The following is a 23,004-nucleotide window of genomic DNA, read 5'->3' on the forward strand; positions in this document are numbered from 1 at the left end:
TGCATTCCTTTTCAAGTATTTATTTATACAGCAACCTATGTCCTTTAACCTCAAAATGTGTGTGTGTGTGTGTGTGTGTGTGTGTGTGTGTGAAACATGTGTATCTGGAGGAGGGGTATTTTATGCCAGCGAGCCAGTGATGATGAATTTTGAGTTTAACAGCTGCGATGCCACACTGCGATGACATCACACACTGACACGAACTTTCCATGCAATACACACCCATTATGATCTCATAATTTCTCCAAAAATGATCATGGTCATTGAACAGCGATTGATAAAAAACAATATGACCTATTAATACACCAATGCTTTGCCCCAAGCCCCTAGGGCCAGTGCTCTGTGTGATTGCCCCATGGCCTGAATAATAATAATTTCTGCTGTGATAAATCTGTAGGGTTGTAAAATGTCTCAGAATATTATATATCAATGTGCAGTGTTTTGGCATCCAATAAGCCTACAAACTCATGGATCGGTTTCTCAAACTGGATTTCCTGGCTCATATTTCATGTCTCACCAGTAGCTAACACGCCTCTTTTTTCAAAGCATGGCTGTATTCTGTCTGAACGTCTGCTTAGGGCCCAAAATGTGCTGTTCTCAAGGAGTCTGTAATTGCTAGCAGTGCTCCTGGACACACTGATCTAAAGCTCCCCATCTTCTAAAGTCACCTACAGTCCATGCAGTCATCAGTCCAGTGCAGGTCCAGTTACCAAACATTTCCGTCTCAGGTAGAAATAATAAATAGTAAGGCTGGGCAGGTCAGATTAGAGAGACCGGTGTGTATTTTCATACAGCTGAAGACAAGGACTGCATACTAAAGCTCTAATGCCCTACAGATGGTTCCACTCACTTTAGTCAACTACAGGACGTACCCTCTCTCCATCCTGGCTATATGATACGCTGAAGCTTGACCAGACCTCTGATATGTCTGCATAGACTTTGTGGGAGGATAGACTGTATACAGGAATTCGTCAGAGATTTACCATGTCCGATAAAAATCAGCATGTCATAGTCTAGGGCTCGTAATCAACATTTCTCACCAATTCAAAATGTATTAACCATTGACTCTCGCTGCGTCACATTCAAAGAAAAAATTCAAAGTAAAGCAAATACTGTTAACATAAAAGAAACTGGTCTGAAGATATTTCCAGTTGACAAAAGTCTCTAGGAGAAAACAATCTTTATTAAAAGGGAATGCCACAAGAAAATGATTTTCTTTCCAGACTGGCTGTTGACATTTAACAGTCACAGAGAGAGAAATCTAGCCAGAATAAACATCCTCTCTTTCCATGATTATGACTTGTGCTCTCCTGCTTCTGTAAAACCAACAGCTGAAACATGTCTGGGCAGCTTTTTTTTGATACTGTTGAAAATCATAGGTGAAACTCAGCAGAAGTAGAGGAGGAAGGCTGAAAAATACTGCATCGAACATGGAAGTAGATATATGCATTAGATTAAAACTAAAATAATAATATCAAGACTGATCTTGATAGTATTGTTTGCAAGATAGCCTTTTTGGCACTGGCTTTCTATCTAAACAGGATGACCTGGGATTATATACCCCATTCTTCATTCTCTCTCCATCTGATATGCTGAAGCCTGACCAGACTGCTGATAATGTCTTTGTAGACATTCTTGGAGAAGATACTTTATACAGCAATTCGTCAGGGATTTACTGCGTCAGATAATAATCTGCCTGTCATAGTCTAAAATGTGCACATAAGAGCTCTCACTGGCTCAAGTGGTCGGGAAAAAAGGTTGAAATTATTACAGAAGTCTGAGTTAATTGCCACCCACCTCGATACTGTAGGTCAATTTAAAGGAACAATCCACCCTAAAATATTTAAATACTGTCTTTTAAAGCACTAAAAGTTTATTTTAGTGGAGTTTACTTTATTTTTAACACCAGCACAATGCCATGTGAGAGTCCAAATGATGTTTCATGAAAACAAATATAGCAGCAGAAGTCACTGACAACATTGGAAAAGAAATAAATGCAGCTTTGAAAAGTTACATTTAGTTTTGTATCTCAATTGCAAAGATAATGTTTTTTGGAAAATGGCACAACAGCCTGCATTCTGACAGCAACTGCAATGCATTTTAGGGCAATTTGTTTTTGTTGAGAACAGATGGCAAAAGTAGCTAAATTTCTGTGGAATAAAAGTTTTGCATTGGTAATTATGTTTTAAGTGGTTGTGGTTCCAAAATTAAACAATTCCTACTTCCAACTGTTGCAAAACAGCACTCTGAACTTTTTTCATTGTTTCATTGGTGCAGTATTTGGTGACCAGAAAATATTAAACTACGGCGGAAAAAATTAAGACTAAAGAAAAGTCTTACAAAAAATATATTTTCCCATTAATCTTTTGTATCATCTTGTACCCATTGAAAGGGTCACAGCCATCAGAAACCATCTACTTTAAAAGAAATGTACAATATACATGTTGCAATATAGGACAACAATAGAATTGTTTGCCTTCTGCATATTGTATTTCTGTCTCATTCAAAATGTTGACCTTTATTTAACCATGATTTCAATCTTTTTGTAAAATTAAGCGATACATTTTTATTACCCAACCAAAACAATAGGTTCAAGTTTTTTCAAATGTGTCTTAAAACAATAGTCAGGGGCCCATATGTGATTTGAACTAGGCTTTGCTTGCTGTAATAATTTTTCCTTTTCATACTGGATTAAGAGATCCCTTCCAGCTTTCATTTGAAGAGATGGGGGATAAAATGGATCAGTTCTCAGTCCTTGCAAATATGTCTTTCAAATTTTTTTACTGAAATAAATACAAGGCTTCAATTGTCTGAGTTCATCAAATCACAAAGGGATCTGCCAAAGTTGCTGTGTTTTTAGTCCCCAAACTCCAATGTTTTGTTTCTCCAGACAGTGGTTTCTCACTGATTTGTGGCGGTCGTATTGTGACACAGAGAGGCAGCGTACTATAAACACTGTAATTTTGGAAGAAACCGCTTGATTTATCTAACTCAGACTGAAGCCTCATATTATCTTCAGCTGAATGTTGGATTTCTAGTTTGTCCATCTTTACTATCACTTTAGGAAATGATTTCCTAATGACTAGTATTAACAGAAGGAAGGAGTGCAGGACTTTCTACCCGGGGACTGGTATTCATGTCCTTTTGAAGTTATATCTGAAAGTTTTCAAGCCCAATCCTCTTCTTTTTACCTCACCTTAACCAAGGGTTTAAGTGCCCAAAACAGCAATTGTCATATTTTTAAAACAAGTTGTTGTCACACGTTTGCAACCGATTGTAATATGTTTTTTTGTAGGATGTGTTTCTGAGAATACGTGAAGACCAAACTATATGATCTAAAATATGAATTTAGTTTCAACGGGTGGATAAATGAAGGCACTGACAGACTCACAATTATTATAAATCATATTGGAATTTTCCTACATCTTAAGTAGAGAGCACAGATTTTAAATTGTATTTTCACAGTACATAGCTCTTTGGAGCTGGTTTTCTTTCACCTCAAAAGGAAGACCTTAATAAAGCCTAATAAAGACCTTTCCACTTTGTAACTCTGGGTTACAAGGTTAGAAGTTTTGTCATCAGAATTTTATTCCCTCTTTTTTAATAACTGTCTGGTTAGATCCATTTCTCTCCTCACTTGTGCATTACTACGGTGCAGGTTGTTGAAGGGCATCTGCACAGTTTCCATTTGCACAGTGGAGGTCAAAGAAGTGCAACGTGTTTCGAAATGGCTGACCGCTAATATGCTACATTACTGGTGAAAGATCTGTTTGCTTCATGAACGTGGATACCACAGAGTGCATGAACGTTCACATTTACATCCCAACTTCTTTTATTAAACAGAACACTCCATTCATTCAATCAAATCTGCAGAATTTGCAAAACTTTTGGTTCTGCAGTCGGGCTTTGCTGACTTTTAATGAAAAACTGTACTTATAACTTTGAATACTCAACAGTGTCCAATTTAGGCTATTAAGTTTAATTTCAAGCTTGTAAACAGTATAACTTGGTCTACTGCTCTTCTGTTGTTAAGCCACTAATCACAGTGGAGCCTTGAATAACTGTTGTTTACCAACTTCACCAACAGTATGCTAATCTTTACAGGCACATAATTATCTCTTAAGACTTCTTGCTATCTTTTGGCTCTTCTGTTCCTTGGATTTTCTCAGGCCCAACTTTTTGGTCAGGCTTAATTATCTTGTCATTTGGACTAATTTGATTTGAATGAGACTTTGCTGATGGAACGGGTCATGCCTCAGTTCAACCATTCATCATGTACTTTATTCTATTATAATAATAATAAAAAACACTTTCATAACAGACAAATTATTCCTCCATGTTGTTTTTTGTAATGCTATTAGATTGGGCCAGTCTGTCTGGCTCTCTCCCCGTTGGAAGACAGGCAGGAGAGACAGTAGAACACTTCGTACAGGGGGGCGTTGTTAAAGTATCACACACACACACACACACACACACACATGCAACCATGTGCACACACGCACACACTTCTCAGCACCACGGCGGCAGGCAGTCCCACTCCGTTAGGGGTAAAAACACAGAAATTAAACACTGCGTGCTTGTGGTTTTTAATTTAGCGTGCTGACAGCCATCCAATAGTCCTGTGGTGACACTGGATAACTATACGACCCTGGTGAGCACAGCCTGGGACAGGGACCAGGACAGACACCCACTTCAGCTTCAACCCCTACACACACACACACACACAAGCACATGCACTCCATTGAAAATTGAATCTGGAAGAACTAAATTACTACTGCAGATGTTCACCATTTGATCAATCATTTCAAACACTCATTTGGGGGGACATAATGGAGCTATTGATCATGTACTAAAAACATTTCTGTGGTAAAATAATAAAAATATTGTCAAAATTAAAATTTAAACGGTTACTCATGCACAGTATGCCAAGTCTGTATTGGTTGCTGTGGTCTCTGTAATTGCCTATTTTAGAACCAAATACCACTTTCCTGGACAGTATCAATAGCAGCCACACACAAGTGCATTATGTGTGTATGTGGTGTGGTGTGTATGTATTTGTTGGGGCTTCACCATTGTGCTGACAGTATGCATTTTGAAATGGGTGCTCTCAACATCATATTCCCTGAGTGAAAGTCAGACATGTATGTGAAGAATTTCTGGTTAAGAAAGCATCTCTTGTATCTGATTACCATAGTTCCATTACAAGCTGTTGAGTGATGAAAACAGATCTGACTTTGTGTCTTTGCTCAGTGAAATCTCGTGGCTTGCTGTCTTCACTATTGATTGGCTAAACCCTGTCCTGAGTTGACAATATTGACATGCTGTCAAGTGTCTCGCTGCCATTTGGCCGAGCTCAGTGTGACCTTGGTAGTGTGGGCTGAACGTCACTGTACTGTGAGGAGTAAAACTGTTTGGAATAGCATTAGCGATACAAAAAAATGTGGCTTCCTCATTTATTTCAATGAGGCCATCACGTTAACTCAATGTGATATGCACAATTATACATTCTAGTTAACATACTGTATACTATATATTATAACCAGAGGATTTCAACTGTCAAGACAGAGATTAAAATAACTGCTGCTTTCTAGTAGGATTAGCATAGCATACACTGTGCTATTTGGCATATTAAATGCACTCAAAACATCAAATATATTATTCAAACTGAGCATTTTACCTGTAGTATCACACCTGAACGGAGGTGTGGACTTGAGTCATATGACTTGGAGTTGAGACAGTGTTGAGTCACTAATTTGATCACTTTAAACTTGACAACGTCAGAAAGGACTCCCAACTCGACTTGGACTTTAAAACCAATGACACCTCGCCCCTGAGTCTTTTGACTTGAAGATACCTACCCCAAAGCCCAAAAATTCAAAAGTGTGTTATTTAAAAAGTATGCCAGATCAATTAATTTCCTTCATTTAAAAAAAATAAATAATTACCATTCATGCTATCCAAACAAGTCGACACTTAATTCCCCAGATCTACCTTGTTTAACCAATCCAGTCACATTTCAGGAGACAGCCATAAAGACCAAATAAGGAAAAGAAAAAGAATCAAAAACACTGAAGACTTTTTGTACTTACTAATTATCACTCTGTTGTTAAAATGGTATTACATTTGGTGAAAACCACAAAATAACTTGTTTAGGAATCAAAACTCAAAATGTAGGACTTGAGACTTGCCTGTCTTGACTTGGGGTATACGTGCAAAGACCTGATACTTACTTGTTACAAAACAAGTGCAAGGCTGTTTTGGCCTGAAAGCAATCAAATCCATCAGGATTATCTGAAGTGAATTTTAGTTTTTTGTATTTTCTGGAATCCACACATTGAGCTGCTTGATGACATGAGAACACACACAAGAACGGATTCATTTACAGACAGTCACACGCTAATACACATAAATATGCATGGAAAAGAATGTGTAACTGCAAAAAATGATGTGGTCCTCATGTTTCGCTTTATGAAGCTGAATACAGATGTGCAAAAAGCAAATACAGGGAAATAATGTACCGCTTCAGCCTTGAAAGTACTTAGTCTTTAGGTGCTGCATATGTGGCTGTTCCATTGCCGCATGGTGGTGACAGTGTGTGTTGATGAAAACCACATGCAATGCCAGGACTGTATGCAATTCCACTTCTCTGTGTGTATTTTTATGGAAGTGCAGGCTAAATAGATTGTGGTTTAGGTTCAGCAGACATCTTGTTAATAGGCTCTGACAGTGTATCGCATTATTTCGATGCAATGACACATGTCTCCAAATTAATCCCCATTGATATGTTGGTATGTGTGTGTGTTTTCTGAATGAGGACATACAGTTAACGGGTCATATGAAGTCATATTTTGGACTGTTGTGAAGGAAAGATTTGCTGCTCTACTGGAATATTCTGAATGGTTACCAGGCAGGCTGTTCTACTGTGTACAGCACTTTGGAGAGTTGTAAATCTTTGTCATTTGGGAACCATAGGCCGTACATACTGTAGCCTTTTTATGTGTCTGTGGCATCTGGAATACACACTCAGTCACACAGTCTCCATGAATGAGTCACAGTTGAGTGTTTCTTCGTTGGCTGGATCTCTGCAGTATGATGTTTGTATCCCGGCACATCTTTTCTCTCCGTAGGGAGATGTGTGCATCTGTGATCCCCCACCCACACTCTCCATTCACTCTGTACTTGCCTACCTGTCTCACCCCATCTTGCACTCACTCTTTGCCAAATACAGGACACTCCCAGGTTCCCCAAAGAGGCAGGCAGCAGACGGGCATGCCCGCTGCCAGCCCCTGTCCTCCTCTGAGAGCAGCTGACGTCACCCTTCTTCTCCCAGGTGATTCTGTGAGACGCATTAACACTTTCACACACCAATATGATTGTTCACATCAGACCAGTAACCAAGGAAGGATCTGTGTGTGTGTGTGTGTGTGTGTGTGTGTGTGTGTGTGTGTGTGTGTGTGTGTGTGCGTGTGTGTGTGTGTGTGTGTGTGTGTGCGTGTGTGTGCACGCGCGCACAGACGCACACACGAGCCCAACTGTGTTTATGTTTGAAAGACATAGGGAGAGAGATAGAGATGCTAATGATCAGTGGTTGGCAGATGGTGGAGTGATGTAGCGAGGACTGATATTACTGCCCACTTAAACTCATCTGCTGTTACTCCAACCCCCAACACTACTACAAGGCTGGACTCAATGCACACTCATCCACAGGCTGTCTCTCTCTCACGCACCCAAAGGCGCTCGCTCTCATACACTCTGTCACATACACGGAACTCTATACAAACACCCATCTGGATTAATAATTGTAAGTGAACACTCTTTTGTTTGTTTCAGCGGCATTCCTCCAGCATTATTACAGGAGATTTGATATGTCTTTCTTAGGTTAGAGACAGTACAGTTGTTGTTGGTTATCCTTAGAGACGTCTATTGTCTTGTCATCGCTGTTAGGGTAAGGAGTTCAGTGATCGCATCTTTTGTCATGGTAATAAAATCAGTCTCTTTTACAGTTTGTTAGTGTTGTTGGTCTGAGTAACAGATATGGAGACAGAACCGGGGGGGCATTCCATGTGATCTAACAACACACGTTTTTCTCTGTGTGTACATCACATCAGTGTAGTAACTAGGACAGCAATGTGTGTGTGTGTGTTTGTGTGTGTGTGTGTGTGTGTGTGTGTGTGTGTGTGTGTGTGTGTGTGTGTGTGTGTGTGCGTGTGTGTGCTTGTCTAGGATTTATGATGGCAGCCCGGTTTATGGAATTATGAACTGTTTAGTAATAAAGTCAAAGCTTTTATGGAGTCTGTAGAGTCTCATAATTAGCATATTGGTCTGGAGTTAGACAGAGATTTTCAACAGAGGAAAATACTTGCAGCTATATGGTTACGTTTGAGTGTAAAGCTAGAGGAAATCTCTTTTATTTGACACTTGTTTTGCCTTTCATGGATCAATTGTTTAGTATGTTTGTGGACCATATGTCAAAGTTGTAGTGTCATTTTAGAACTAAAATAAATCATAACTCCGCCAGATATAACATGATTTACTAGAATGGCACTCTGAGAGCACAGACCACCGCTAAGTGATTTATTTCCTCAGTTCCAGTTGGGAAGTCGTTCTTCCAACTTTGGTGTTTTCATGAGCTTTAAGTCATAATTTGGAAAACAACACATTGAAAGCTATAGAATTTTATGGGACTACAAAGAGCAGAGGAACCCTAAAATATGACTGGGGAATCATATTTACAATTATAGACCTTTTTTACAGCACACTGTCTAACTCCTACTTTTCAAAGCAGGTGAAACATGTGTAATTAACCCGTTAGTATTCAAACAGAAATCTCCAAAATGACTAAACTCTTTGAAACCGAATCACAGCATGGATTTTTTCTGTGTTGTTCCAAAAGTCTTGGTGTATTGATGCAATATTCTGGAGGGTTTTTTTTGACCATTTTTATTCATTCTCAGTATTTAAAAAAATCCTTAATTCAGCAAAAGTTGATACCACCAAAAGTGGTATCAACCTAAAATTGCTGCACAACTTATGGGACATAGTTAAACATGGAAATTAACTTAAAAAACAAATATGAATGTTCTGAACCCTTAAACAGATTAATAGCTTTCATCCATCCATTGATTCATTCATTGATTCATTCATTCATTTTTAGAGAGATTTTTCTAACTAACAATTTGACATACAGTGCTAAACTGCATCTCAAATTAATTATGTGACATTTATTGGTGACCTGCTATCTCCCCTTAAAAGTACACTGCCCATGACCCCCCAGTTCTCATTAAATATCCCAGTCAACGTTTGCACATGAACAATGCCTAATGGAATGCAGCAACAATTATTTTGCCGCTTTGAAAATGGGGAATTCTGGAAACACATAAATGCAGCACCACTGCCGTGTCTTTCAATGTTAATGAATGTAAAGTGAAAATTAATTTTTGGATCAGCCCTTCATTATGGATCTGCTCCAAAACTTTGTGGATTCTTCATTTACCCATGCTAAACCCATCCACACATTTTCATGAGAATTGGGCTAGTGGTAGACAGACAAAGAAACAAAAAAAGCAAAAAAAATAATGTTCTTGTCAGACATAACTACAGAGTGTAAATGTGATGACTGATGATCAAATTACTGCATATTTAAGTGTTTAGCACTTTGGTGAGCATGTTTACACCACACACACTTCCATACACACATACTTCAAGGCTGCCCACCATTTACTGTATACCTTCAGTGACTGAGGATCTTTGATCAGATATCCTGCCTTTTTAACCTGATGATGCATTAAATGACCCCCAACATGACTCACTGCAGTTTATCTTTATCTGACCAATAGCAACAGGGGATATATTACCCAAACTCCTAAGCATCTGCATCAGTGAGAGACATAATGAATGGTAATGACAGAAATGATTGCCCTTGGGTTGCATTGTGATGATTTATGCTGTCAAAAGTTAGTCAGCGAAATTAAGTGTACCACAGAGGGCTGCAAATAACTTGTGTAAATGATGTGCTGCTTTAAGGGATGTTATTCCTCATGTCTTAGTGTGTTTACATTGATCTTTTAAGTCTCTAATTAAAAGCTATGTACAGGGATGTGTTCTTTTAAGCGAGAGGCTGAAAGGCGTGAAAGCTTATTTACCGCTGTGCTGCACTGTGGGGACTAGTTAAAGGTGCTGACAGTGGCTCATGCTGCTCCAAATACTGTAACACACACACACAGATGCACAGTGGAGAGAGATAGATAGCGCACAGCTGACCTGTCTCAGGAGAGAAACGGGAGACACTACTCTCCTCAACAAGACCCCTCCTTAACTTACACATAATTAAAAACTAACAGCTTACAAAAGTAAAAAGACGTAAAGAGGGAGTGAAAGATTTTTGCATTTACTCTTATAATAATAAATCAAAGCAGCACGCAGGCCAAATTCCACAAACGGAGTGAACTTCCCGGTGTCCCAGCTTCTGTTGCAGCAGTTGCAGCCTGCTTTCTGGGATTCACAAAGTGCTGAATCTCTGTCTAGGCATTATATTTGGGCCAGCTTGAACTGAAAATGCATTGTCTCCTGACAATTAATCTAAATTTTTCTGCTCACATGGTCAGCTGTTGCAAAGCCAGAAGCATGCACACGTTTTTCTTTCTCTGTGCACAATGCAACAGAATACCTTTCATTAAGTGCAGCTGACTGTTACCACATGGAGGTGAGGTTAAGAGGGGTTGGCAAAACTCTTCTGCCACCACTCAACCAGATCCTGTAATATATGAATGGTTATAGGAAAAAGGAGCTGCTTGTTTGAATGTGAAGTATGAAAAACACAACTGTAGCAAGACAAAACAGATTCTGCTTTTATAAGCTTAGACGGAACTGTGAAGACAAATTAGTTCACTTGGGGAAGTTATGTTGTTCTTTGAAATTGCTCTCATCACTGTGAAATATAAGAGGTTTATATTAGAGAGCACAGGCTGGATAACTCAATTTTAGAATAATATCAATATTCTGGTTCTGCAGCAGTGAAACACCTCCATTGTAAAAACCTGGAAATGTAGTCTCCCGCACTGCCTATTGTTGTCACGCAGGGTGGCAGAAAGCATGGAGTCACTTATGCCATTTCCTCTCATTACACCCTCTTCACACACAGTGTTAGGGTCAGCGAGCAGAGGGCTAATTGAGCCTTAAGATAGTTAGAAAGAAATGTGCTACTAGTTTACTCCCACCACATTCTGTCACTGGCATATCCTGATCGGCTGTTATAGTTTCATTATGAAACAGGCATTCCTTCTGAATGTTTGCTGTCGGTTAAATATTCTCTCTCCACCAACTCTTTGTTAAAGATCCAGACAGAATCCGTCATCTGTCAATAGTCTGTTGGGTAGTTTCTAAAAGACGTAGACAGATGAATCCCCAGAGGTAGCTTTCAGGGTTTCTTATACTGTACTCTCTATACCATATATGAAGTTTTTTTTTTTTTTTTTGCCATGAGCAGTACTGCCTCTAATCATTTCCAGAGATTGGGAAATTCCCCAAATTTAATTAATTCTTAACATGGTAATTTAATGCTGCATTTTATTACTGGGGATTGTGTCATCTGGTTATAATCTACTGTGTGAGCTGCTAATATTTGACAGAGATGCCCCCGAATAGATAAATGAAAACACAGAAAATCTCACAGCTGGCAATATTTTCCAAAAAAAAGTGAGAAAAATTAATAAAATTCTTGAAAATGAAACTGGTAAAACCTGTTGTTGTATGATGGCTAGTAGGTGAAGATAAAACTAACATATGGTGGGAAGTAAACAGGGAAAGAAATAATCTTTATCATAACAAAAAGTGCTCATTGCTCATATTTTTAAAGCCATATGGATCCTACTATTCCATATAAGATTCTTTGCAAATCCATGAAGTGTCTGCCCAACAAGAAGTGAAGGCATCAGACATTAATTTCCTCAAGTAATTTGACTATTTTCACACTGTTAATACAATCCATAATATGATTTTTTAGGCGGGACATTGTCTAAAATTTAATAAAACAGAATTTGCTAATCCTTTTTGACTTATATTTAATTGAAAACTGTAAAAAAAAAAATAAAATAAAAAAAAAGACTACATATTTGATCCTTGAACTGTTTGAATGCTGTTCTTTGTAAAAAAAAAAAAAAATGCATTCTGAATTCTGAATTTGGTGAATTCTGTTTTTATTTACATATTTCAAAACCGTCTAACTTTTTGGTGTTTGGAGTTGTACAACATAGGGGTTTTTTGCATTATTGTTCTGATTAGTCAGTTGTTGTTGAAACTCAATCCTCCTTTTAGCTAACATCAGTGTGATAATGTTTCTTAACTGTCTCTAAATCTCTGACCCACTGTCACTTCCTATCTCCAAGGTTATCTTACAAAAACGACCCCCTTCACACCGGCTCAGATTTCCTTTAAGTCACTCCACAGCTAATGGATCTGCCTTTAATTCTGAGCAGCACGATATTTCTCTTTTACAACCGCCTTTCATCTTGAAAATAACTGAAGTTTGATTAAGTACAAACGTGTGTGTGCAATTTGCAGTAAGGTATTTGCTCTCTGTATTCACTAAATTGGAGTTTGCTCAGAGCTCCTGTTGTGTATTTTTTCTTGAACCTCCATCTGCTTCTCCTTCACTTCCCATCTACACTGCAAAAAAAGAAAAGTTGGGTGAGCTCAAAATTTCAAGGCAACAAACTTCGATAAAATTTTAAGTTGGACAATTAAACTAAATATTTTAAGTTTTGTTTTTGAGTTTGCTCAACTCTGAATTCAGATTTTTGAACTTATATGTTGCGACCACAATTTTGAGTTGGCAGTGATACGCTAATGGCTACTCTTGTAGCTGTAACAAGCAGCGCCGCTAGCATCAGTTAGCCGCTAGCATCAGTTAGCCGCGAGCTTTCGCTAATGACCGAATTTCACCGTTTTCCCGCATTTCACAACAAAGAAATAAGAGTTAGCAGAACTATTGTCCCTTGTTGTGAACCCCAACTTAAAGATATAAGTAACAACAACTCACAAACTTGTTTTTGAGCATACAACTGGCTTCCTTTGTTGTGCTAACTTACATTATTGCCCTAAATGTCAATAATTTATATTTACAAGTTTTATCCACTTAAATCACTGTTTTAGGCAAAAAATACAAGTTGGCTGTTTTTGCAGTGTATTCACTCCATCCTTCCTTTTTTTAGGATCCTTGTTTTGATCCAAACGCTCTTTTTAAAATTCCCCCGTCCTCTCTACATGTCTTGTTCCAGCGATCGCCTCTTTTCAACTCAGCCATACACCATCCTCCCCACCCAAAGCCCTCCCGGTGCTGACACAGATGGGTAGTTCATGCTAGGTGACCCATAAGGTGAGCCCCTCTGCCCCACCGGACGCTTCTGTTTGCAAACTGTGACAAAGTATCAGATTCACCCTTTTCTGTTGGTGCAGGCAGCGTGGAGGAACAGGGGATCTGGGCATGTTACCTATCACACCCCCACCACACCCCTTGGTGCACACATTCACTGACACATGGAGACATCCACGCACACGCACACACACACACACACACACACACACACACACACAGAGACACCAAACATACATTCCAGGAAAACCGGGTGAGTGAAAGCCCTCTGTGGTTAGACTGCTGTTCTGAATTAAAGTCAGCCTATGTCACTGAAGGACAAAGCCTTATTAAATTAACTTAAGCGATATTTAGCATTTGCTAAATCGCTCCAAGGCACAGAATCATACACACACACACACACACACATATCCTAATTAGCTAAATGAGTCATTAATTTTTGTGGAGCGTTATTAAGATAAAGTTAATGAAGGTAGGACTAATTAAGACGTGATGAATCGACATGTCTGTTGCACTCATTAACACGTTATCTACTGCCTCTCTGTTATCACTCTTATCTGCTTTTACTGCAGAACGCCGCCTGGAAATGAGACATTAAAGTGTCATCCAGCTGGTTTATCTTAGAGATTGACATTAGTGGGGACTTGGAGGGAAGTTAGTTTTCTTTAGCTTACCTCAGTACTTTTACAGATAGTTATCTTTATTTTTATTCTCTAACAATGTCTGCAGATAAAAACAGCCTGTTGCTTTAGCTGCTCTGGCCGCTATATTGTCATAATTTTGGGGTCCGATGCAAAAAAAAAAGCACAGCCATTCTACAACACCTTTCTTCCAACACAATACGATGTCATTTTTTTTCTCAAAAGGACAGCAAGTGGGGCCGGTTGAGTGCAATTACCTGCTGAATCTGACATGGTCAAATGTTAATATTTATCTACCCGTGTGACAGTGCAGAGTGCCTTGAGTAAACATGGCAAACAGCAGAGCCTGAGGGGTGTTTCTTCTCCCTCTATCTTGTTTAGGAAAGGAAGGTGACAGAGCAGAGTGTTATAATGACCCTGATGTCCTGAGGTGAGTTCGACTTTGTTTTGAGAAGACTCCCTAAGTGTGCCATTAATTCCTGCTCCTCCCCCTCATATAACTGACCTTCCTCCCCATGGGGGAAGGGGTGGGGCCAGGTTATGATTAGCCTGTCTGTGCAGGTGTGAGTGACGGCACTCAAAAGGTCACTAATATCTCCAAGAGCTCTGTAATAATCATGTCAGTCTGTGTTAGCAAAGAAAATATGGAAGAATAATGAAAACATCATGTGAAGGCTGTGGCATGAAGGAATATTACAACTCAAAGATATAAATCATAAATAAGTTTGAGTGTTTGTGTTTGTTCATAACATTATTATTGTTCCGTGGCGTAATATGGTCTTATGCATCCCGTGAGATGCACTTTCAATATAACATTGCTTCTTTTCATTTACTGCTTTCTCCAACACAATATATTATGCAGCATGGCAGACCACATACCAGAGAGAGGAAGCCAAGCATGGTAATACACTGCTGTGGGTTTGGTTAATTACTCAATTTAACAATGTAGCTAACATTGTGTTCTCAATCATGCTTTGTTGCATATTCAGAGTGGTGGAGCTCATTGTGTCCTTTTTCCACTCAATTTGATAGTTTTAAACAAACAAGGCAAAAAAATTCAGCAGTGGTAGCAGGTTTGGCACTGGGCTCGTTTGTAATGCATCTCCAAAAGAAGGCATATCATTAACAGTGGAGAGACGGCAGAGTGGTTACTCTCATACAGATGGCTTTATACCTAGCGGATACTTGAAACAGGGAATGCTGTACAGAACTAGATTAGAAAACTAAGCCCTCATTAACAATCATTTAAATCCATGTTTACAACACTCAGGGTGGCCACATTCAATGGATCCACCGTAATGATGAAAACAAAATGATGCTTTTACACAATGTTTCCCATTTGGACGGACACATGAAAGATGCAGGATGCCGCGGTCTGATAGGAGATGGCAGGCTGGGCACTCCGACCCTGTTTGATCGCGGGCAATGGGGCAGAGCCATTGAACATAGAGGCCAAGAGGGCACAGGCAGAAATACAATGACTGTGCATGTTGGGATGGTTTTCCTTTGTTTTTGTTTGTATGCAATCAGCAGCATTACCAGAATGTGTCCGCTCACTGTAACATCGGTTGCCTTCATCTTCATTCACCCATAGGTCGCTTAAGACTTGACAACTATGGGCGCCGTGATGAGGCACCCAAGCAGAAGAACATGAGGCTTGGATGAGGATGAGATGAAGGGATTAGGAATAGGAAGGTGGATAAATGAGATTTTAGACTTGGAGAGCAGGGGCTGTGTTGTGTTTGATGCCTTGGCAGAGACTGGTGCCTGACTAATGTGGCGTGATATACTGGGTACTGAAAGCCGGGCCAAGGGTTCCTTCCTGGGCATGGATTTCAAGGTTGGAGCTTCTGCTTAATTGGACAGCTGGACTATTTCCCCACATATTTTCACCAAAGAGGATGCTGTAAGCTTCTCTTCTCTTCTCTAATGATTTCTGCACTCCTCTTTGCTCTTCCCCAGGTTTAGTTGCCCAATATTGGCATTACTTCAGCATAGAGTGCTTGCTATCAGTGCTGTAATCAGAGATCGAGAGATGGATATGTGTTGTTTCTCTCTTCCCTCCAGGTAACGGCCTTTCTCACTCGACCATGACAAGCCCGGCAGTTATTGATACTTTAGCTATGGCGGTCATACAATAATACCCCCTTCTTCTTCTTCTGCAGGTTGCAGGGGTTCTCGCTACCTAATTTAGAGCAGAAACTCTTCTTAGTCAGTGAGTGCCCTGTATTAACTTACAGGAATGCAGGCTTTCTACTTAGAAGTGAAACTAAACACACTGTCCTTTCATGATGACTTGTTTTTGTCTGCAGGGCACTCATTTTGATAAATGCTTTTATGTGACATGACATTTGATCTGTTAAAAACATCTTTGTAAGACGTGTTTAAATCAATGAAACATCAGGGTCACTGCAGGGCCCTGAATGTGGTACAACATTGTAGAACATGAATCTTAAATTCTCCTCGCCAGAAGATTTTTTATGAGCCGGATGTTAACAATCTTGTTAAATTTATATAGCTGCACCTGGCAGATTGCAGCAAAGTTAAAGCACGTGTGGACATACCTGTAGATACCTGTGGAAGAGGGAAAATATAGACAGAGAGGTGGAATGAAGTTGAGCTGTTAGTCTTCAATGTGGAAAAATGGAAAAGTTTCATTCAAATGAAAAACATATATTTTTCTTTATTCTTAAAACATGTGGGTGGGAATGAACCATGGTTAATTTCGAGTCAACACATGGACTGACCGGGCAGGATAAAGACATGTTGAGTCACATTTCTGCTACGTGTCCAGCAATAAGCCAAAATGAGGTGCAATTTCCTCTTGACTAATTAGTGTGGAATTGGTGCTGTTTTATCAGTCTCCCCGGGGCCTCTGCGAAGTGAGCTTCTAGCTGGAGGGACAGAACACTGGAAGCTGTCTGGATGAGTATAGACAGACGCAGACAAGACAGGGGCAGAGAGGTGTGGACAAGTGACAGAAGACATCAGCCAGAGGATGTTTTCTGTTGGTTTTATACAGGGCAATGTGGGCTGGAATGTAAGTCCCTTTCTTTGCTCTCATAATGACCTCTCTCTAAGGCTAGGTTTACATGAGGACGGTCTGAACAGAAGACGCAAAAGTGGCGTCGCGTCTTCACTTTTTATTCCTCGTTTAGACAAACATTTTCGGGTGGAAATCTGCGTGCATACGGTGACGCAAAAGTGTGTGAAATTCGATTGTATGCAGCCAGGCGGCATCACTTAAAGCGATAAGAGCATCTTTGGGCATGCAGAAGTTTTCAAGCCACACATTTTCATCAGTTTCTCCTTCCACAAAGTTATCCACCATCCACTAGATCTCCCAGGTCTCGTTCACAGCCGTCTGGCTCGCCTCCGACGAATTGCTGCATCCTAAATGTGATAGAGGTAATTACAGATCCTTCTCTGCTCACTAATACTATCTCTACATATCCTGTACATTTGGTGGAAAGACTCCTGTAAGTTTATTAGAGCTGTCAGAGCAGCTTGAAGGTCCGACACATGGAAATAATCCCACGTTTGTTTATTTTCCTGTACTGGAGCATGTATGTGACGTAAACACATACGTGACGTGAGCAGATCTGAGCAGAGTTTTGCGTCTTGGCTGTGTAGACGGACACACTACGGCGGAGCGGATTTAACTTTTCCACTTTGGAAGGTGGTTTCAGATTTTTGCGTCTTTAAGCCCCAAAAAAACGCAGTCACCGTCTAAACGAAAGGCACTTCCGATAAAATATTTTGTCGTTTTTACCCGCGAGCGTCCTTGTGTAAACGGGGCCTAAGATGCTTTTGCACAGTGACATCAATGTTGATTCATGTTCCTCTGTAGGTTATTCTCTTTCCTTAAACACATCAAGCAATGCATGATTCAATCATTTGGTTCTTTCTGATCAACATTTTCCTTTCACACCTCTGCTCATAGAAATAGAATGAGAGGAGAATGGACATTTGACTGTTTGACATGGCCATTTAAAAAGCTGAAAAGACAATATTCACTGTGACAGGAGTATGGATGAAGCATTGAGTTGTTAAATTTAACATATATAGTGGTTGATTCTCTGATTTGTACTACTCCACTGCTAATTTCAAAATCTCATCTCAGAGAGATTGTGATTTGGCGCAAGTTGGTTTATATGAAGGTTTATATAGATAGCACACTACAACAGTTCTTTGCGGTGGCAGTGGTCTCTGCTCTGACCATCCTGCTATGTTCTTTTCAATGAGAATGTCTACTCTCTTATTCAACTTCTATGCCTCTGCTTTTTTCTGTTTTTGCAGTTTTGTTGCTGTCCGTGTTTTGTCCTCCCTTTATGTCTCCCTCTTCCATCGTCTTTAGTGGCACTCAATGATTTAGAGTAGGTAGATTGCATTCAGTCAGGACAGAGTGGCCCAAGGCTGAACAGGGATTATTGGGTTTGTGTCAGAGTCAAGGTTCTGATTGAAGGTATAAATCTGGGTGGAAGGATGGAGGCTCATGGATCCCTTCTGTTTGACCTCAGCTTAACACCAGAAGCCCCATTAAAAGAGACGCCCCAGTTCGATCGATCAAGCCCCTCCTTCCCCCCCAGACTCCCCTGCTATTGACAAGGTCAGTTAATCTATCGTTAAATGTCAGAACACACAATGTTTATGGGCTCAACTGACACTGCTGATGTGCACATCCAGGGGTCAGCTGTGGTGAGCAAGGCGACTTGATTAAAATGCACAAAGGAGCATTACAAGGACATTCAACATGTAGAGTATTTGGGAGGAACAGTAATCAATGCATTAATGCTATTTTCATCAGAGCTTTCTGTAATTAATTTAGAGAAATACATGTTAAAAAGTATCCGACTTTGGTACAAGAGAATGTGATTAACAGTCGGTCTCCTATTAACAGTCAACATTGGTTTTGGTTTACCGTGACCAATGTGTTTACAGGTGCCTAAACATAACCAAACATCACGTGACATCACAAACGCTCAAATTAAGCATGTTTGTAATGGTTATATATCGGTCATTTTTCAAGGTGCAATTTGTAATTATTGACTGGATGCTCCAAAAAAAAAAACAAGGAGCATTATTTCACTCACAAACACCTCTCAAGGCTTATGTGGTCTTACCAGACAGGTCGGGCCAGGTCTAATTGATTCGCATGCTAATTTTACTTGATATCCCATAGACGTCTTTTAGAATATTTTAAACAAAAAAAACTGTCCAAATCTTACAAATTGCACCCTTAAGGTAACAGACAAAAATGCTGTCCTGTTGATTGGAAGGAACTGTCCTGACGGATCAAGCAGGATGATTTCAAAAACTTCAGTTCTTTTGACTTCACTGATGAGAGATATTGTTTTAAAGCTACTGGAGTTATAGGCTCAGAGGTCAGGCTTAACCCAGAGTGACACAGGATCTTAACTTACCCCTTTTCTTTTCTGATCAAAGACCCAGCAGGGATGTAATCCCAAGACTCCAGTATTGTTTTTTAATGAAGTCTAACCTTTAACCCCCAATAAGCCCCAGCATACCATGACAGTAGTCACTGAGTTTTTCTGTCTTGTTGGCTCACAGTCAGAGAATGAAAGTAGCCCCTGTCTTAACAGTCATATTTTTCTTCCTTGTGGTTTAAAACCATTAGAAAATACTGAATGTTGAATATTATTTCTAGACTATGTATGAGTTGGCGGAGACTGGTAACCAGTGAAAGATGCTTCTCGACTATCAGCAGGTTGGAACTTTTTGAAAAAGGACGAACAGTAGCTCCTGTGTGTCTTGTGAACTACATTAACATTGCCACTGCCCGCAACGAGGGGAAAAAGAGGTTTGAGTCACATGTTTGCCGAGCAAGTTATTGTTATGTCTCGTTCCAGAAGGTATACTATTACATGCTGGTCTATGGTTTAGCGCTTTTTGCTTCTCTCCCACTCTATTTGCCAACGTTTTTCATCTCACACCTCCAGCTGTACAAGGTTTACCCTGGTTACTGCCAGAAGTGTGACAGAGAGACAGAAAGTGAAGTGTATGGTCATGTCTATTTAGTTTGTTGTAGCATGAAGCAAGTGAACTGTGTGATGTCTAGACCGCTGTCACTCTGCTGAGCTGAGTCAATAAACAGCATCAGTGATGAGTTTCAGCTTGTCCGTCTCCAATGCGCACACACACGCACGCACGCACACACACACACACACACACACACACACACACACATTCTTGTACTTCTATCTTTGTGAGGGCCCTCATTTTGAATTCCCTTGCAAGGTTATAATAGTTTTGAATTTTTCATTAGTGATTTTGCTGATTTTGGTTTAATATTTATTTTTTGAAATGCTTTAGTTTTAGTTTAGTTTTTATTAGTTTTAGTTTTTTGTAATGGGATATTTGTTGGGTGGGAGATTAAAAGAGGTCACAATAAATTTTGCCTTTATTTCCTTTGTCTGATCCATCTTCATTACGTATGAAAAAAGTTGACAAAGACGAAAATGAAGGACATTTTCACTATAATTTTAGTTAGTTTTGTTACCACGCAATTATGGTGGCCCTGAAGTGCAAATCGCAACGGCAAATCAGAAAACACAACAACAAAACGGATAACACAACGACAAATCAAAAAACACAACGGCAAATCAGATAACACAACGACAAATTACTTAACACAACAACAAATCAAAGAACACAACGGCAAATCAAAAAACAAAACAACAAAACAGAACACACAACAACAAAACAGAAAACTCTTTAAAAAAGTCTGAAATCTCAAAAAAGCCTTTAAAGAAGTGAGGACCGGCCGAAATGTCCTCACTTTGCAAAAATGCCCTCACTCTGTTGGTTAAAAACGTGTTCTGGTCCTCACCATGTAGGAAGTACAAGAACACACACACACACACACACAATGTTAAAAGAAACAAACTGGTATTTCTCTCAACCGCATTATACCCCAATTCTCTGGAAAGTGTGACTGTGCTCTGACACACGAGCTTTGCAAACGTAGGTGTTTTATTCTCATATTATTTATTACTTCTGTTAATCTGCAAACCACCAGCAGTTTTACAAACCTTGTAAAATATACAATTTATGTGACAGATGTGGGATTTAATGATGGTGTAAAATAACCTAAACAACATAAGTTATGAAAAAGAATTTGCTTGTGCAGGTCTCACTGCTGTTGCATGTCTAGTTGTTGTCAACCTCGTATTGAAGTTAAACACAGGCCAAGCAGGTCTTTGCAGTAAAAAGTTTATCAAAGCACACACATCCAGACAATAAATACTAGGTGCTAGACTGAAGAATATGAAAAAGACAGAAAAAAGTCTGGACACTAGATAATGCTCCCTTTCGAACATCAAGCCTTTCTTCAGATCAAGCTCTTCGGAAGAGCTTCTCTTGATTACTTGATGGTGATTAAATATATGTCAATGGAAACATTATCTACAGTATTTGTAATTTTTGCCATAATTTGTGCATTTTCTGTGGACAGGAAGCATGTTTGTATCATCAATAGTATACAGGTTCCAGAGTCAGTTTATGCAAGGATATTTGGAAAAGTCCTACAGGATCACTGAGCAAATGTGACGGTGTCTTTCTAAGGAAGCGATAGCACTAATATTATTCTCCAGTTGATGCATTAATAGATAGCTAAGGTATAAATGGTGCATGACTTAAGCTGCAACGTACGTCTGGTTTGTCTCTCCCCACTATAAAAGCTCAGTTAGGACACATGCAGTTCAGAACAGGAGCTGATTCACTACGATTGCAGATCTCTATAAAGGGAACACCTCCAGAAGCCTAAGTATGGAAAAGACTGTCAAGGAAATTAAATGTGTCTGCCAAGTAGTGCAACAGAAACTTGGAAGCACAAGTGGAAAGGTTTTGATATTGAGCACCTCTGCCTATCTCCAAATATCATTAATATATTGAAGTATATTTGGAACGATAGAACGTAAGGGGCTGATAGAGGATATCCTGCAGTGAGTGATGAAATATTAAGCAAAACTCCAGCTCTGGGGGCAATGTACTGCAGCTGACCCTGCACTCTAACCTCCTAGAAGGAATGCACACAAAAAGTATCACATTTAATTTCTTTCTACTAACACAGTGAGGCTTTACAGCTTTTCATAAACTCATCAACAGTTATTCCCAAACATGTAATATTCTCTTCATATACAGTACAGGCCAAAAGTTTGGACACACACCTTCTCATTCAATGCGTTTTCTTTATTTTCATGACTATTTACATTGTAGATTCTCACTGAAGGCATCAAAACTATGAATGAACACATATGGAATTATGTACTTCACAAAAAAGTGTGAAATAACTGAAAACATGTCTTGTATTTTAGATTCCTCAAAGTAACCACCCTTTGCCTACTAGAATATAAGACATGTTTTCAGTTATTTCACACTTTTTTGTTAAGTACATAATTCCACATGTGTTCATTAATAGTTTTGATGAATCTACAATGTAAATAGTCATGAAAATAAAGGAAACGCATTGAATGAGAAGGTGTGTCCAAACTTTTGGCCTGTACTGTATCTCCCACTCGATAGCCTGTATTTTTTCCCACATGGTCTAAAGGTCTTATTTTACCCACTAGTACGTCTTGAATGGCTTGAACAAATTTCTGCAGATTATTTCCTGCACTCTGCGACTTTATTTCTAGGAGTATACGACCGAAAAAGGTGCTGTCACAGGTCCCGTGCTTGTTCGTGTAATCTCTTGGTGGCTCCATGTGAGTCAGAAAAAGGCTGTGTGTTTTTGTTGTTCCCTGTGGAGGTGAGAAGCAGGTAGCCTGAAGGCTGAAATATTGATGGATGATGATAAATTCATGTGGTTGGTGAAAGAGTGAAGCTGTGGCTTCTGATCTTACAATTAATGCCCATCTGTAGCAAACCGATATTGTCCTCTAGAGGAAATTAAGTTGTGTTAATCTGTAGTGAAATTTTGAATGATGTGTGTAGAGAATGTTTGTTTTTCCCTCAGATTTGGCATAGACGACC

At 39.5% G+C, this 23,004-nt stretch overlaps 1 protein-coding gene across 2 annotated transcripts in view; it reads left to right on the forward strand.

Annotated features, from left to right (window-relative positions):
* The window catches only part of sema3ab (sema domain, immunoglobulin domain (Ig), short basic domain, secreted, (semaphorin) 3Ab), a 65,330-nt gene that overhangs the window by 11,527 nt on the left and 30,799 nt on the right, over positions 1 to 23,004 (forward strand). The window contains exon 1 of one of the 2 annotated variants that reach the window (XM_059334584.1): positions 7,571 to 7,801. The exons of the other annotated variant lie outside the window; for it this stretch is intronic. The gene's annotated coding sequence lies outside the window, so the exon portion shown is untranslated. Of the gene's footprint in view, positions 1 to 7,570; positions 7,802 to 23,004 lie in introns of those variants that run through there. 2 annotated transcript variants of the gene reach the window in all.

Source organism: Centropristis striata, chromosome 6 (assembly GCF_030273125.1).
Source record: "Centropristis striata isolate RG_2023a ecotype Rhode Island chromosome 6, C.striata_1.0, whole genome shotgun sequence".
Taxonomy (NCBI): Eukaryota; Metazoa; Chordata; class Actinopteri; order Perciformes; family Serranidae; genus Centropristis; species Centropristis striata.